This window comes from Sinocyclocheilus rhinocerous, unplaced genomic scaffold, assembly GCF_001515625.1.
Source record: "Sinocyclocheilus rhinocerous isolate Xijiao unplaced genomic scaffold, SAMN03320098_v1.1 scaffold2790, whole genome shotgun sequence".
Lineage (NCBI taxonomy): Eukaryota > Metazoa > Chordata > Actinopteri > Cypriniformes > Cyprinidae > Sinocyclocheilus > Sinocyclocheilus rhinocerous.
In genome coordinates, this window is record NW_015644614.1 from 248,010 (window position 1) to 264,537 (window position 16,528).

Consider the following 16,528-nt stretch of genomic DNA (forward strand, 5'->3'; position numbering starts at 1 on the left):
ATTCTGAGTTTGCATTTCACTGTTTTAATTCATTTTGATGAATACTAAATCTGTTTTTTGATGAAAAATGAATGAAAAATGTGGGATGAATTAATGCACATTCACATTTAGTCTAGATAGAACTACAGTAACATCATGTTCACACAGCGCACACAACTCCTCTGCACTTCTGATTTCTCCCAATATGGGAGACTTGTCAGTCAATAAATGGGAAAACACTTTTTGAAAAAGTAACTCAGATATTTTCTGTAAATTCAAAAAGTAATGCGTTACTTTACTAGTTACTTGAAAAAAAGTAATCTGATTACGTAACTCGCGTTACTTGTAATGCGTTACCCCCAACACTGGCTATTATTAAATTCATTTGATTTTGTTTTGTGTAGTTTGTTAATTAAATAAAAACAAGAATAACAACAACACACACACATAAAAAATTTATTTCATCAATTTTCAATAGTTTCATTATAACTGTGACAACCTAAAATGATTATTAGCCCACATTTTATATCACCAATTAATACATGTAAACAGGCTTCCATTAGATTAACAGTTCAAAGAAGCAGGTGCTGACTGTTTTTCTAAAAAATGAATTGAGGTCAAAAGACCACATTCTGTGCACGCTGGATGTTTTTATGATACAAAATGAGGACAGATATATGATTAAGTTGCTTTTTTAACTCTTTCTCTTTGATGCTATTTAATGTGATATCTGATCTGATATCTGATAAATCATCCATTTAATAAATAGGTATATGAATCTTTCTCATCACTTCAAATGATCCTAAAGTAGTCTAACAGAGGTTCTTTAAAGATAGATGACCCCTGAGATAAAGTCATAGGTCAGCAACTGTCTAATCAAATGCTTTGAAGTGACAAAGGATATGAGTAACTATTGGGAGAGTTTTTTGTGATTAACACAAAACAAGTGTGCATATTTTAATATGTCTATTCATGTTCACAAAAGAAAAAGTTATTAAGGTAAATTTATTAAGTTTAACATACAGTACAAAATAATGAGATATTTTAATGTCTTTCTTTCTTTCCTCCTTTCTTTATTTATTTAAAACTTGTGGTCTGTCTTTGTGGTTTAGACGTGTCAGTTTCACACAAACTGTAATTGTGGGACTGACACTAACCTCATTGTTTTCTTTTGTTTTGTTCATTTTTCAGTCTCCACACCTTTACGGTAAATAACTTGATCCCACTGTTTATGAAGAGCTTATCATTTTTATTTTTTATTATTATTATTATAAATGTCTCTTCTTATTAATCTACTGTTAGTGCATTCTTTGTATTACTCCTCAGATTCACCTTATCTATGTCAGTTGGTTTTCCCCAGAAACACTTTGAAGATTGAGATGGAAAGTAAGTTTTAAAGAGATCAAAAATCTGGGGCAGGCAGGAAGGCTGTTCTGTGGTGTTGTTTTCACACGCTGAGCACATGTGAGCGGGAACGTGTGAGGAGATCATGGGTAATTCAATCTGATTTCGTTGTTCCAGCGCCTCACATTTTTAGCTGTCTTTAGTATGTTTAAGTATATGTTTACTATATATCAACAGAGCTAGTTTGTGTGTAAAATGTATGTTTAATGAGAGGCATTACATCAGGCTTCATGAGGAAGTTTTACTGAATTAATGAGTATTGTTCTCTTCCTCCACTGGTTTTCACATCCTCCTAACATCAAATGTGCCTTATGTCAAGTTGTCAGCCCTGTGGATCAAGCTAGTGAACATCTATGATGGAAACAGCAGAGGAGTCCAAACTGAGGAGAAATCACTGTTCTAAGTGCAATAGAAAAGGTTTGTTTGGTTTTCACCTTTTCTGCAATGACATGTGCCCTTCTTCTACTGCCATTTGATGTATCATATCTTACTGAAGTACGTATTTTTCAGTTTTGGATTTGAATTAACACGATTCTTTAACCCTTGTGCGACCTTTTGGACATTTTTGTCCTTTTCAGTTTTGTTTTTTTTATAATTTTGACTGTGTTATTGCCAACTGCATAAATTTTGGCACAGGTGTGTATTTTTATTGGAATTTTACTATTTCACTTCCATTTCCTTTAATAAATCTGTTTTGCACTAGGTACAAAAAATTGTTCCTCTCAGGACCTTAAGGACAAAAATACTCCTCAGATTCACCTTATCTATGTCAGTTGGTTTTCCCCAGAAACACTTTGAAGATTGAGATGGAAAGTAAGTTTTAAAGAGATCAAAAATCTGGGGCAGGCAGGAAGGCTGTTCTGTGGTGTTGTTTTCACACGCTGAGCACATGTGAGCGGGAACGTGTGAGGAGATCATGGGTAATTCAATCTGATTTCGTTGTTCCAGCGCCTCACATTTTTAGCTGTCTTTAGTATGTTTAAGTATATGTTTACTATATATCAACAGAGCTAGTTTGTGTGTAAAATGTATGTTTAATGAGAGGCATTACATCAGGCTTCATGAGGAAGTTTTACTGAATTAATGAGTATTGTTCTCTTCCTCCACTGGTTTTCACATCCTCCTAACATCAAATGTGCCTTATGTCAAGTTGTCAGCCCTGTGGATCAAGCTAGTGAACATCTATGATGGAAACAGCAGAGGAGTCCAAACTGAGGAGAAATCACTGTGTGGTTTGTATGTGTGTCATAAAAAAAAAATTGTGTGGGTGTGTGCGTGTGTGTTCTTGTAATATTTGACAGAGAAAAACTCTACTGCAAATCACAAATCCAACCATTGTGTGCACCAGCAGAGTTTTGCTGGCATCTAATGGGGAAATTTTGGTACTGCGCCCACACAAAATCTTACTGAAAGCTAATTTTTTGAGATATCAACCTCAAATTTGGAATACAACTTGTTTAGATTTATGGCTTTGATTTTCTAGCAGGTATAGAGTTCAACATGTTTCATAAAATATATATTTTATATAAAACATCGTTCATAAATCATTTTCATAAACCTAACATCTAGAACTTTTTCTTTGGCTTCACTTTTTAAAATTTTTTTACTTCAACAATAATCTGCCATGGGTCTTCTTTAAAATGAGACCAAACTTAACTCTGTGCTCCCAAGCTTCAAATTTTTATGACAGTTTTTTGACATGGACATTTTTGTCCACTATGGACCTATGTGTAACTTTTTTTAATTGACGCACAAGGGTTAATTCATTACTTTAAAGGTAAAGTTAATGTAACATCAGCATATTTCATTTTATGTATGTTGTTCAGTAGAGTAACTGTTTGAACGCAGTTAATGAGCGGTGATGACTAAAAAGGTGGTTTAATAAGTAGGATGCATAACTGCTGAAACACACGCTTCAGAGTTTCAGAGCAGGCATAAATACCACAAATCTAGGTCATTGCCTCTTAAAAGAGCAAGACAACTCTGAGAAAACAAGGTTGACATAAAAAAGATTAGGCTTGTAACATTACTATCTCTCATGTGAACGCTGACTATTTACACAGATCGCAAGCTTATCATGTTCTGCTAACATTCAACCTTGGCGGTTTTTAAATGCCTTTGATATACTCGTGTGCACACATACGTGACCTGTTTTATGTGACATCTTTAAAAAGGAATGATGATACGGAAGGCAACTCACTTTATGTTCTGACTACATGCTGATTTGCTTCATGCAAATGCATTTGAGAGGACAGGAGAAGAAGCTTAAGGACTAGGCATGACGTGTGGGAAAAAATATTTGACTCAATATTCACTGATCAACATTGAGACCCAGAACAAGAAAGGCATGAAATGGATTTTTTCATCAGAGTCTGGCAGGTGGTCTTTTTTTTCCTTTTCAGCAGCAAATTCTGTGGTGAGTAAAGTCATTGTGACTGCATTTGTTTTACATTTATTGAATATGTTTCATGATTAAGCTTATAACTGAATAGGGGTTTCTCTCTCTGCTTAGACTGCTACAGAGTCAGTTGTGTTGGAAAGTTGATAGTAGACTCAGATGTCATCCACCTGGGCTCCAACTTAACTGTGGGTTGCCAGTCAAACACTGAGCACTGTGGCAGACACTTTGCCATAGTCTTCAATGGACAGACCATTTTCGAAACAGTTAATTGCTCTGTAATAAAAACACAAATAGTCATCAATCAGCCCAGTTTTTGGCTACTCTGCAAGGTGAAGGAGGGAGACACATGGCACACTGTTTGCGGTCAAGACTTCAAGGCTGGCTGTAAGTTCATATGTTATGTGTTTTCACACGCTCTGCACCATAATATCTCCAATAACTGGCTTATTCAGGTCAAAATATTATTTATTACGACTGAAGCAATCTGACTAAATCCATTTAAATGATTTGAAGGGTTAGCTTAAGGAGCTTAAGAGACACCAGCACATGTGTTAATGATCAATAGATCATGTACATGAAATATAAATATATATGAAAATATATGAACGGAAATTCAGTGACATTTGTGACATTCATCAACCATTAATTCCCCATATGTGTCTCCTTAGGTTAAAAATGCTCGTTAGTTGTGAACATTCTGTACAATTAACCAGATTTTGATTACGAATATCCAGCTATGAATTAATTTTCTGCTTTAGACCCTCCAGGTAAACCGAAATTCAGCTGCGTCACATACCAAAATTCAGAGTATGTTAATTGCTCTCTGATGGTCACAACTGAGACATATTTATTTACAAATTTCACAGTGACATTTCAGTAAGTATTTCTTATTCAAATGTTATTATTTTAACAGTTTGATTACATGAAGACGGTATTGTACGCTTAACCATATCAGAATGTGACAGGAAGTAGAAACTTTTCTCAAATATAGAGTTAAAAATCGAAACAATCTTTCTTGTGCTTTATGTTTCTTTAATGTCTTTCTTCCATGCAAAGTGACAGAACTTCCCAGTTCTTCCAGTATGCGATGAACAAAGATGGTCATGTCTCTATTCCACGATCACTGTTTGTTGAGAACATGACATACAAAGTCCATGTAAGAGGTCACAATGCATTAGGAGAGTCACACTCTACTTTCAACTTCTCCATCTGGGACATTGGTAAGAGACTAAATTACACAAACTTACTCATTTCTGAAGCACTTTCTCATTTTGATCATATCGTGATCTCTTGATCTTTTTCTTTCACTCAGTAAAAGTGCTATAGAATATAGATTTGACATACCAAATGTGCATAGATTTGTTTAGCCTGAATCATATGTTGATTTTATGACATTGTTTTTGTTCAGTGATTCCAAGCACTCCAGAGATAACACGAGTTGTGTTTGAAAATGGCACTCTTTCTCCTACAATATACTGGAATGGTTCAGAAGATAACCTGAAACCAATTTTGAGGTTCAGAGAAGCACATTATGACCCGGACTGGGTGAGAGTCAAATGCTGATTTCTAATATAAAAAAGTTTATAATGAATTTTTTTTTTTCGAATAATAATAGTTCATAACAGGAATAGTTCATCCAAAAAAATGAAAATTTGCTGAGAATTCGTTCACCCTCAGGCTATATCCAACATGTAGATGAGTTTGTTTCTTCATAGGAACAGATTTGGAAAAGTTTAACATTACATCACTTGCTCACCAATGGATGAAGCCTTAGAACCACTGATACTCTATCAGTTTGAGTTGAGAGTGTGCGTTACATCAAAAAACTGCAGCATGTGGAGTCATCCCTTCAATATAACCAGCCCAGGAATTGGTAATTCCTTTATAGTCACATTAGGTTAGTCGATGTGTTTTACCTGCATATTGTTATGACAATAATTATGTTTTAATATGTTCTAGCACCCTCACACAAACTTGATGTGTGGAGAGTCATCAACAGGACCAGTACTCATGGACCTCTGAATGTCACAGTGTTGTGGAAGGTAACCACACCATCTACTGGACAGATAAATTATCAAATGAAATTAGGTTGTTGATTTCAAACAAAGGAAAAACTCGATATAACACAAATTACTGTTTGGGGTTTGTAAGATTTTTTTTAAGTTTATAAATAAATATAAATAATTTGGCACTCAAGCAATATTTCATTTTATTATTATTATCATATAAAAACTTTTTTTTTTGTGGAAACCATGATACTTTTTTTCTTTTTTAAAGAATAAAAAATTCAAAAGAACAACATTTATTTAAAATTTATTTTACATTTTTTTAAGTAAAGAAAAAAAAAAAAATTAAAAGTCTTTACTGTCACTTTTGATCAATTAAATGCAAAATCTTTCTGACCCCAAACTTTTGAAAGTTGCTTTACATTATACAGCAATACATTATACTTAAATATCAACCTCCTTTTGAAAATTTCAGCATCTCTATTTGAAATTGTGCAAAAGAGTTTACATGGTCAATGTCACATATTTTCTTAGTGATTAGTGACTCACAATTCTTAAATAATTCTTATTCATTTAAATGTTCTGTATTGTATTTATTTCAGTAAGTATTTGTTAAACTAGATTTTGAATTCCAGATTGTCACTGCGGTCTCAGACGTTTGAACTCCACTGTATATTTTTAATGAAAAACATGTTATTTACCGATTTTATTAGTGTCATTCTCAGAAGTAGCTTTCATTTAATCAATCTCCCAAATATACCTATTCTGTGAAGTGATTAAACTACTGAGTCTTTTAGCATTTTCTGACATTACATTACAGCATAAAAGATGACTTAAGCACGTGCTCACTCATTAAATCGCTATAGGAGAGTCCCATGTACACTGGTGGATGTGTGATCTCTCACAGTTCTTCAACAGGCTTCTTGGTTTAGCAGCCCACATTAGTTTATTGTCCAGGTGCACTCTAAGTACTTTTTGTCATTAAAAATGTCATTATTTATTCACCTTCATGTTGTTCCAAAACCACACTCAGAATCAGTGGTTCCATGAAGAACCTTTAACACCATTGGACAAAAGGTTTTTTTATATTGTGGAAAAAGGTTCTTTAGATTATCAAAATGTCTTAGAAATTAGTGATTTTAAGAACTGATTACTAAATTGTTGTTTGGGGAACCTAAAATGGTTCTTCTATGGCATTACGTTGAAAACCCCTTTTGGAACCATGATTTTTAAAAGTGCACATGACATTCTTTCAGTGGAATAAAAAAAATAGATATTAGTCTGTAAACTGTATTCCTGGTATTTTGAAGACACACTTTAGCTTTTTGTGAGGAACAGACAGAAAATTAAACCAGCTTAGTTTTTTTTTTTTTTAAGTCATACCCTGATGCAACAAAATATGAAACTGAGTATGAAACAAGCTTCACCGGAATCTTAAATAACCAGCAAACCAGGCGACCAGTTTGGGGTGTGTAAGATTGTTTAAAGTTTCATTCACCATATCTGCATTTATTTGATCAAAAATACAGTAAAAATATTAACTATTGTAAATAACGGTTTTCTATTTTATTATAATTTTAAATGTAATTTATTCCTGTAATGTGAAAGCTGAATATATACAGTATATATATATATTTTTTGTTTTGTTTTGTTTTGTTTTGTTTTTTTGATTCTGTCACTTTTAATCAATTTAACACATGCTTGCTTAATAAAACTATTTCTTTAAACAACAAAAATCTTACTGACCCAAAACTTTTAAACAGTAGTGTTGTTCTACCAGTTAACTAGATTTTTTATGTAGGGCTGTTTTTCTGTTTTGAAAATCCAGTTGAACTTGATCTACAGTCTAAGATTGTTGTTGTTATTTATTGTAGTGTTGAGGTAATATTTTACTTAAAAAAATAAATTTAAAAAATTTGATATTAGTCTGTAAACTGTATTCCTGGTATTTTGAAGGCACACTTTAGCTTTTTGTGAGGAACAGACAGAACATTAAATGATCCATTACTGTGAGTCCATAATATGCAAGTAGTCATAGTTGGTGCTTAAAAAAAACATGTAAAGCAAACATGACAGTAAGACTACAGTTGATGAGTCAGTGTTTTCTGAAGCAAACTGATAGTTGTCTGTAAGGAAAAAAATCATATTTTTCATTTATTTTAACTATAAACCATAATAAGAGAATCTTTGGGTGGACTACGCCTTTATTTCTCCATCCCACGCAAGAAGCGAGTTTGTGAACTGGAGCAGTCCAGTTTGAGAATGAATCATTCAGTTCAGTTTGTGAACCACATCAGGCAGCTCATTGAAAGAACTGACTAAACTGAATGATTTATAACGTCACAGGCCTTTGCCCTCAACATGAACTCACTTGTTGACTATTTATTTCTCTTTCTTACAGCACTATAAACCAGAATATTACAGTGGAGAAGTGTTATATTACAAGTTATCTTATAAAGAAGAAGGCAAGATCCATGAACTGAATTGCTCAGCTCATGTCACTCATCAAACTCTTCAGCTGAGCACAGCAGAGGTTAACGTAAGTGCTGTGACAGCAGCTGGTTCCTCCCCACCTGCACCTGTAAGCTTGACATATACAGGTGAGAACCTGTTTATTTATTTATTGAGTTTTGTAGGACTCACAGAAAGTGATAGTATTCATTTACAAGGCATCTACATGAGCTTAGTCTACATGAAAATGTTACATTCTTTGCTGTGTATGTGTGTCACAGGTAAACCAGCCCCCATGATAACACATTTAGTTCCAGCAGCAGGGGGCAGTATGCTTCTAGCATGGGATGTGTCTCATTACAGTGAGGAGGCGAAGGGCATTCTGGGTTTTGTTGTGCAGTGGCAACAGAGCCCAGTACACTTAGAATGGAAGAGATTAGGAAAATATTATAATATTACATTCCTACAAGGTAAGAGTTTTGCTATTGATCTTAACATCTAAGGGTTAAAATAAAAAAACAGTTAAAAACACAGTCTAATATGTTTTGTAGATTAATGTAGTTCACATAATAATGTTCATTATTCAAGTTTCATCATAAAACTTGAACAATTCTGAACTTGTTCTTGCAGGTATGCGAGCCGGTGTCCTGTATAACATTTCATTATATACTGAAGAAGCCAGTGGAGTTTCAGACCCTGCATTTGTTCAGGTTTATGCAAAGGAAGAGAGTAAGTTCATGTTTACTATATTTGCAGTTTTTCTCTCTTGCTTTCATCCTCTGTGTGAGCTTTATGTTGTTGCTTAAACACTGCTATTATTATTATTACTAGGAAACAACTTACAAAAGCACACCTGTTCTGTTTTGTGTAGAAATTAGTAGGTGAGATCATTCTTACTTAAATGTAATATTAGTAATAACTTAAAGCTCAGTACAGTCATATTTTCAATGTTTTTGAAAGAAGTCTCACCTAGGCATTTATTAGATTTTTTTTTTTAACGATACATTTTTTGGGATTTTTTTTTTTTTGATGAATAGAAAGTTCTAAATAATAGCATTTATTTGAAAATACAAATATTTTGTAATATTTAAATGTATTTTTTTTAATGTGTTGATTTAGTCCTTGCTGAACAAAAGTATAAATTTAAAAAAGTACTGACTCCAAACTTTTGAACTGTAGTATACATAAACATTTCCCATAACTGTTCATGTTTATGTTACACTTCATAGTAACATAAACATGAACATTTCAAGTTTGGATGAGGTTTTATCCTAACTTTACATTTTAAAGATGTTTTTTTCCCATTCTTATAATACATAACTAAGTTTAATTATATCTGACTCAATTAAGTTATGTATTTGATTAACATTATTACAATTACTAATATGTCAAAGATGTGTTAGGCAATGTTTCAGAACATTAGGCTAAACTTTAAAAAACAAACAAACAAAAGAGCAGAAAACAATGTTTTACAAGAATCCCTGCTCTCCTTCTAAATTGCCACAAGAGGGCGGTGACAGTGAATTTGTCAAAAGAAGTCAGTTTATGAGTTTATTAAATACAGTAGCATTTAAAAAGGTTAAAGGTTAGTTTTTATTATTTTTTAAACATTTTCCTGCTCAGCGATTGAAGGGTCACTTAATCTCTTAATCCACTTTTTCAGAGCCTCTAGCTGGTCCAGATGTATCAATTACCAATATAGGGAAAAAACTGATTTTGATCCAATGGGATGAGCTCAGCCAAGAAACACAAAGGGGATTTATCACAAACTACACCATTTACTTCCAGAGACATATTGACGAGAGACTTCTTCAGAACAGTGAGTAAAACAGCTGTGTGAGTGTGTTGTGCTGTGGTTTGTGTCAATGTGGCTGAGGGGAGGAGTCACATGGTTTGTACACACGGAATCAGAACTTTTGTTTGTTCGTTAACGCTGTCTCAATCTAAAAAAACAATGTTTTTTGTTGTTGTTGTTTTTTTCACAACACCTCTGGTGTCTTTAACCTCACTCCAGAAGTAATGCAGTGCACCTTTGTGCATTTAGCAGAGTGGAAATACTTTACCTGTCTTTGGTTTGAGACTCGTCACTGTCACACCCACAGTTTGACAGCAGGGTTTTCCACCATTTACTGAAAGAGTTCACATCCTCTTCCAGTAACCCCACTCCCCTACACTTCTACACTACTGGTCTAAAACTGATGTTCTGTGAGTTGCTGAACTAAGACAGCAAACCATTTAGTGTAAATAAGTTAATGATTTTGTTAGCAACTAACATGGGGACCACTTTTAAAAGGTTTTTAAAAGGTCTTGTTGCATTAGTGGATTATTTCAAATCCATAACCAATATCCATGCTTATAAATAAGTAAATCTATACCAGCAAAAACCTAAGCTGCTGGTTTTAGCTGGGCTTCCAGCATGGCAAAGCTTGTGTTTAACTGGTTTAACTGAAAAGTGCCCAAAACCCCCTATAAAGCCAACAGACCAGCCAGACCAGGGTGCAGACCAGCTCAAACCAGCTTAGTTTTTTTTTTTTTTAAGGGGTGGTTCACTGTTTTTTTCTAGGCTTGATTGTGTTTTTGGGGTGCAGTCTAACATGTGTTAATGCTTCGGGGGTTTTTTTAAACGCAATATTTTTCACATAATTTACCTTTATTCCACACCGCTCTGTCCCTTCTTTGAGAAAAGCGCTGATCATTTCCTTCTTTTATGAAGCCCCTCCCTCAGAAATAGGCAATGGGCTCTGATTGGTTAGCTAGCCCAGTGTGTTGTGATTGGCTAAACCGCCTCTAGTGCGCGTCTAAACGTTCCGCCCCTTTCCTCAGTGGGATGTGCTCCGGTTGTATTGTAAACAACGGCGTCGTTAATATCGCTAGAGAGAGATAGAGAGATGCAGAGCGTGTGCAGAGCAGGGGAACGCTAGGAACAGTATTGAGAACCGCTGCTTTAGAACATTGATTTTGAAACTTGTGAATCCATAATCAACCACCCCTTTAAGTCATACCCTGATGCAACAAAATATGAAACTGAGTATGAAACAAGCTTCACCGGAATCTTAAATAACCAGCAAACCAGCTGACCAGTTTGGGGTGTGTAATATTGTTTAAAGTTTCATTCACCATAGCTGCATTTATTTGATCAAAAATACAGTAAAAATATGAACTATTGTAAATAACTGTTTTCTATTTTATTATAATTTAAATTGTAATTTATTTCTGTAATGCGAAAGCTGAATATATATATATATATATATATATATGTAACAATGTAAAAGATTATGTGTCTTTTAATCAATTTAACACATGCTTACTTAATAATACTATTTCTTTAAACAAAAAAATCTTACTGACCCAAAACTTTTAAACAGTAGTGTAGTTCTACCAGTTAAAGGGGTCATATGATGCGATTTAAATTTTTCCTTTATCTTTGGAGTGTTACAAGCTCTTGGTGCATAAAGAAGATCTATAAAGTTGCAAAGACTAAAGTCTCAAATCCAAAGAGATATTCTTTATAAAAGTTAAGAGTCAACCACGCCTACCGCTAAAAAAAGAAAAAAAAAGAAGAAAAAAAAAGGAAAATAATGTAGAGGTGTTGGAAAAAAGATGTCACTCTCAAAGGGACAGGCCCACATGTCAGATTGAAGTGAAACTGAAAACTATTCACAGATGGGCTTCACATGCTTAAGACTGTAGCAGGTGACTTTCAATTTCTAACGTTATAAAATACTTGTGGTCACACAAAATTATTAGAGAGTAAACTGCGGTTTATATGTTAGTGGGCGTTCATATGCCCTGTCTGATCCTGCTGGGCGTCAATGTATTCACGTATTGTCTAGAGTCTCACTAGAATCTTTTGAGGGCCTCTGTCTTCTGTGTCATTTTGTGTCATTAAAGTTACAGCTCCGGCTGGCGCGAATGAGACTCAGCAGCTATTCTAAAACATGTGGCTTTAGGGCATGGCAGGAAGTAGAGACAACAGCGGAAAGCAATGTGGCTATGTACAAATGTTTCTGTCTCCAACATAAGCTACTCCAACCAAGCTGTTAAACAGACATCAGTAACTAAAAAATGTCTGTTATTATCCAGTGGCATAACACTAACAGTGTTGTCAAAAAATGCTGAACAGACAAAAAAAGTACATAACAGCTTTCTGGCAGTGTTAAATATCTCCACCCTGCGGAACAGTTACATGAGCATTTTATGTTTCATTTTTCATACTCTTAGATCTTTGACCCTTAACCATAAAACCTGGTTCAAAGACAAACTGTCAGTCAGCTAACTAGTCATTGCTAAAGTAGAGTGTGAGTGATGCAAATCAATGTTTAATTATGTTCTGCTGGAAGAAACACTCTTCATCTCCTAATGTTTTATGTGTTCTTGCAGAAACTGTGCCTTATGCATTTCCTAGACCTTTGAGTTGGGAGTTGCAAGGCCAACAGGAGTGTTTCGATATCCTGGTCTCTGCATGGAATTCTGCCAGTGAAGGGCCCAAAGGAAAACCTGCCACTTGCTGTTGTCACAGCAAACTATCATACCAAACTGGTTCAGACAAGACAACAGGTGCCTTTCCTTATGAAACAGATGAAAAAGATCAAAGATCTTTGAAATTAAAGGAGTGTTGAATTACCTATGTATAGAAACTTTGACCTTAAAATCACATTAGTTCGACCACAATCGATTACAAACATGGATATTTCTAGAAAGCTTCTGCAGAAGTTATTATTAAGCGGGGAAGAGTGTTTGGAAGTTCAATATTTGTTAAAAAGATGTGCAGATGTGATGTTGCTATATTAAAAAAATAGAATTCTGTCATCTTTATTTACTCATCCTCATGTTGTTCCAAAACTGTACAACTTTCTTTTGTTTGTGGAACACAAAAGAAGACATTTTGATGACTGTTTTTGTCCATAGAGTGAAATTCATTGAGATCCAAAACAGCACTGGACCACACTGACTTACACTGTATGAGCAAAAAACCCGGAGACATTTTTCAGCATTTTTTTTGTTTTGTGTGTGTGTGTTCTACTGATGAAAGAAAGTCATACTGTCCCTTTAAGAGAATCAGCATGAGGATCAGTGCACATTCTGACTACAATATAACTCATTGTGTAGGGTAAGGGTTAGAACTGCATACCGTGCATTCACAAGACACTGAATTATAATCATGCATTATTCATAGAGTGTGCACTTATAAAGTAATTTCAAAGATATTAGGAACAGTTAATGCAGAATTGTTCCAACTATAGCATATCATGTGTTTATCTTAATGTGCTTAATTGTGTTTCTAGGTGGAATGATAGCTGGAATTTGTTTGGCTGCTGCTGTTCCTATGGTGATCCTGGCCAACCTAATGTACCTGAAATGTGTGCGGCAAAGGTGACGTGCTGAACTAGGGGGTTTTGATTTTACTAAGTGTCTTTACTAAGTAGTTTCACAATGTGGCTCATGTCTGCAGTATTTCATAATGTTACAGTCACAGTGTGTGTGTGTGTGTGTAACTGTTATTTTATTTCTCAAAAAAACTCACTTTACAGAATGATGAAAATGTGCATGTCCATTGGAGTCTCTTGGATTTTCGAAAATCTACCGAAATTTGATAACAGCAATGCTATAAAACTACTAAAGGTAATAATGTTTATTTATGCAGGGTAATTTTAGTTAAATGTAACAATCATAATGCAATATTATGAGTTTGGAGGCCTTCTCTAAAACAAATACAACACAAGTAATCTTGTGATGTCAGTTTAGTTAGTAGCTCATAAGGCTGGATGGGGTTACCTTACAATTCAAAGATCAGGCACATTGTGTTCAAATAGAAGTACTCTATTTTCACTCTTCTAAAGCATACTGAACTTCAGGAGGCCATGGATCCTCAACATAACAGCTAAGTATCTGCTGGCATCAATTGGATTTGAGAAAAGTAGTATTCACAAATCAACTGGACAAGAATACTGAATCGGTATCCTGTTTGGCATGTGGACAGATGGCCTGAAAATGGAACGTTTAAAAAAAATGCTAAACATTTCATATTTTTGAGAACATTTTCCACCAGAAAGAATTTCCCCCACTATGAAGCACAGTAGCAGAAATGTCATAGTTATACATGACCTCAGTATCCGTCAACAATTAAAGGAATAAACAGAACTTTGACTATACGAAACTGTAAAATAAGATGTAACACAATAGCAGAGTTATGAAGTGGTTCTCAACCTTTCTGATGCCTTATCCCATGTTTATGCCTGTTATAAATGGAGATTTGGTTGCTAAATCTATTAGCTGTTGTCAATATATAACTAACTAGTGGCTATGCAGCATGCTTTTAATTGGAAAGATGGTTGTTAAGAAAAGAGTGAAAAAAGCAGACCACACATCCTAAAATTATCACTGACTTGATTTACACAAAAGGCATGTTCGCATTTAAAACATGAGATGCAGAGAAGTGGAATGGGAAAAAAAGAAATGCAGAAATGCCAAAACTGCAAAAACTCTGTGGACAGCCCCTAACAATCTTGTAATGCTCAGTATATATTAATATGCATTATAATTATGATACAATATTGCACCTGTTATTGCAAAAATAATGTTAGAGGTTGACATTGTTTTCATACTGCATCTCCATACTTGTTAATACCATTTTTTTTGCTCTCAGGACGACAGCTATGGCCCTTGGGGAGCTCTTCCTGGAGACAGCGATCCTCCCTTAACTCCCATTGAGGAAGTCTGTCTGTCTTTGGAGAGGCAAGACTCTTATCCAACTGTGCTTCATGTCACAGAAATGCCCACGACAGACCTGTTTTGCATTGATTCTCCTTATAAACCTCAGCAATTGACAGCTTCACAGAGAAATGAAGACTTCTCTGAGACTACAGAGGAAGAGCTAAAGGAGGAGGACCAATTCCCTTTGTTGGTGTCTCCATCACATCATGACTTCAGCTGGGATTTAACCTGTATTCCCGTGATACATGGGCGTCTTAATAGCTTCTTAGCTATGGATGGAGCACTGGGATCTTTGGGCATTCTTGAAGACCTCCTCGCTCCCCCTCAGACAGCCTCCAATGAGGACGGAGGAGTGGAAGAGAATGAGAGGATTGTGGAAACAGGAGATGTAAATCAGAGCACTTTCACAAGTCAAACTGTACTACCCAATGACCTGGAGAGCTGCCTCAGAGGGCCTTTCTTTGATTCCAGCCCATACTCCCCACAAGGGCTTTGCCAGAGTTTTTCAGTTCTAGAAGAGGGTTAGGCACTCTTTAGAACACATTTTTAAGAAATATCATGTGGCAAGAGTACTTCTGAACTATATGCGCATGGATGTGATTTAGCCATAAACACAAGCATATACAGGATCTTGTATGACATCATCTTGTACATAAAGCATTACGTTTTTTTTTCAATTATTTTACAGTGATGATACTCTATTTTCTCTGTATTGTCTACATATTGTCTGCTATTTTGTGGCTTTAGTCAGATACATCTAAATCACATTGTGGTTTCCGCTCACTCTGCGGATAGTATTTAAAATAAGTACTGTACTGTACTGTATGTTGCTGATCGATTTATTCATAGTAACTTCTTCCTCTTGAATACTGTTTTGATACAAAAGAAAAGATACATGACTGACACTGCACTTTTTTGTGCTTAATTGTACTGAATGTGCATTTGTAGTGTACTTCAAATCTTAAAACTATATTTTTTAAGAAAATGTATTTGCAGATAATATAAAGGCCACATATGCCGAGTTGCGATACTAGTCTCACCTAGCGGAATCACAAAAATAAAGCATATTTTTGCACAATGTTTGAAAATTCCCTTAAGATTATTCTTATCCTTACAGTATCTTCTGTTATCTGGGGCTTGAAAGTAAAGAGTTAACGTGTTGCAAAAATGTTTTACCTGTCAAGAAGAATTTCCGTACGTTCAGCATCTCAATGTAGTCAATGAACAATAAACTTGGTTAAGAGAATATATTTTGACAAAAAAAAACACACCTTTGAGTGTACTTAAACACTTTCATGATTATGTTTAACACACTTAAGTACAGTTAAAACAAGTACAATTAAAAAGTGCATGAAATGACCTACTTAAGTGGGTCAAAAAAGCACTCTTATGTTAAACTAATTGCATTAAATATATATTTAAACTATAATACCATTTCATTTAATTGTAATTAACATGCAATTAAGTGTCCAAAAACATTACATTCATATCACACTTAAGTATATTCTTTTAAAGTACATTATTTCAGTAAAAATATGCTAAAGTGTACTTGTTTTCACAAGGGAAATTCAGA

General features: G+C 34.7%; 1 pseudogene; it reads left to right on the plus strand.

Moving 5' to 3' along the window:
- The first annotated feature begins 3,466 nt into the window (after positions 1-3,466).
- LOC107758365 (interleukin-12 receptor subunit beta-2-like) lies at positions 3,467-15,854 on the plus strand (annotated as a pseudogene).
- The last annotated feature ends 674 nt before the right edge of the window (positions 15,855-16,528 follow it).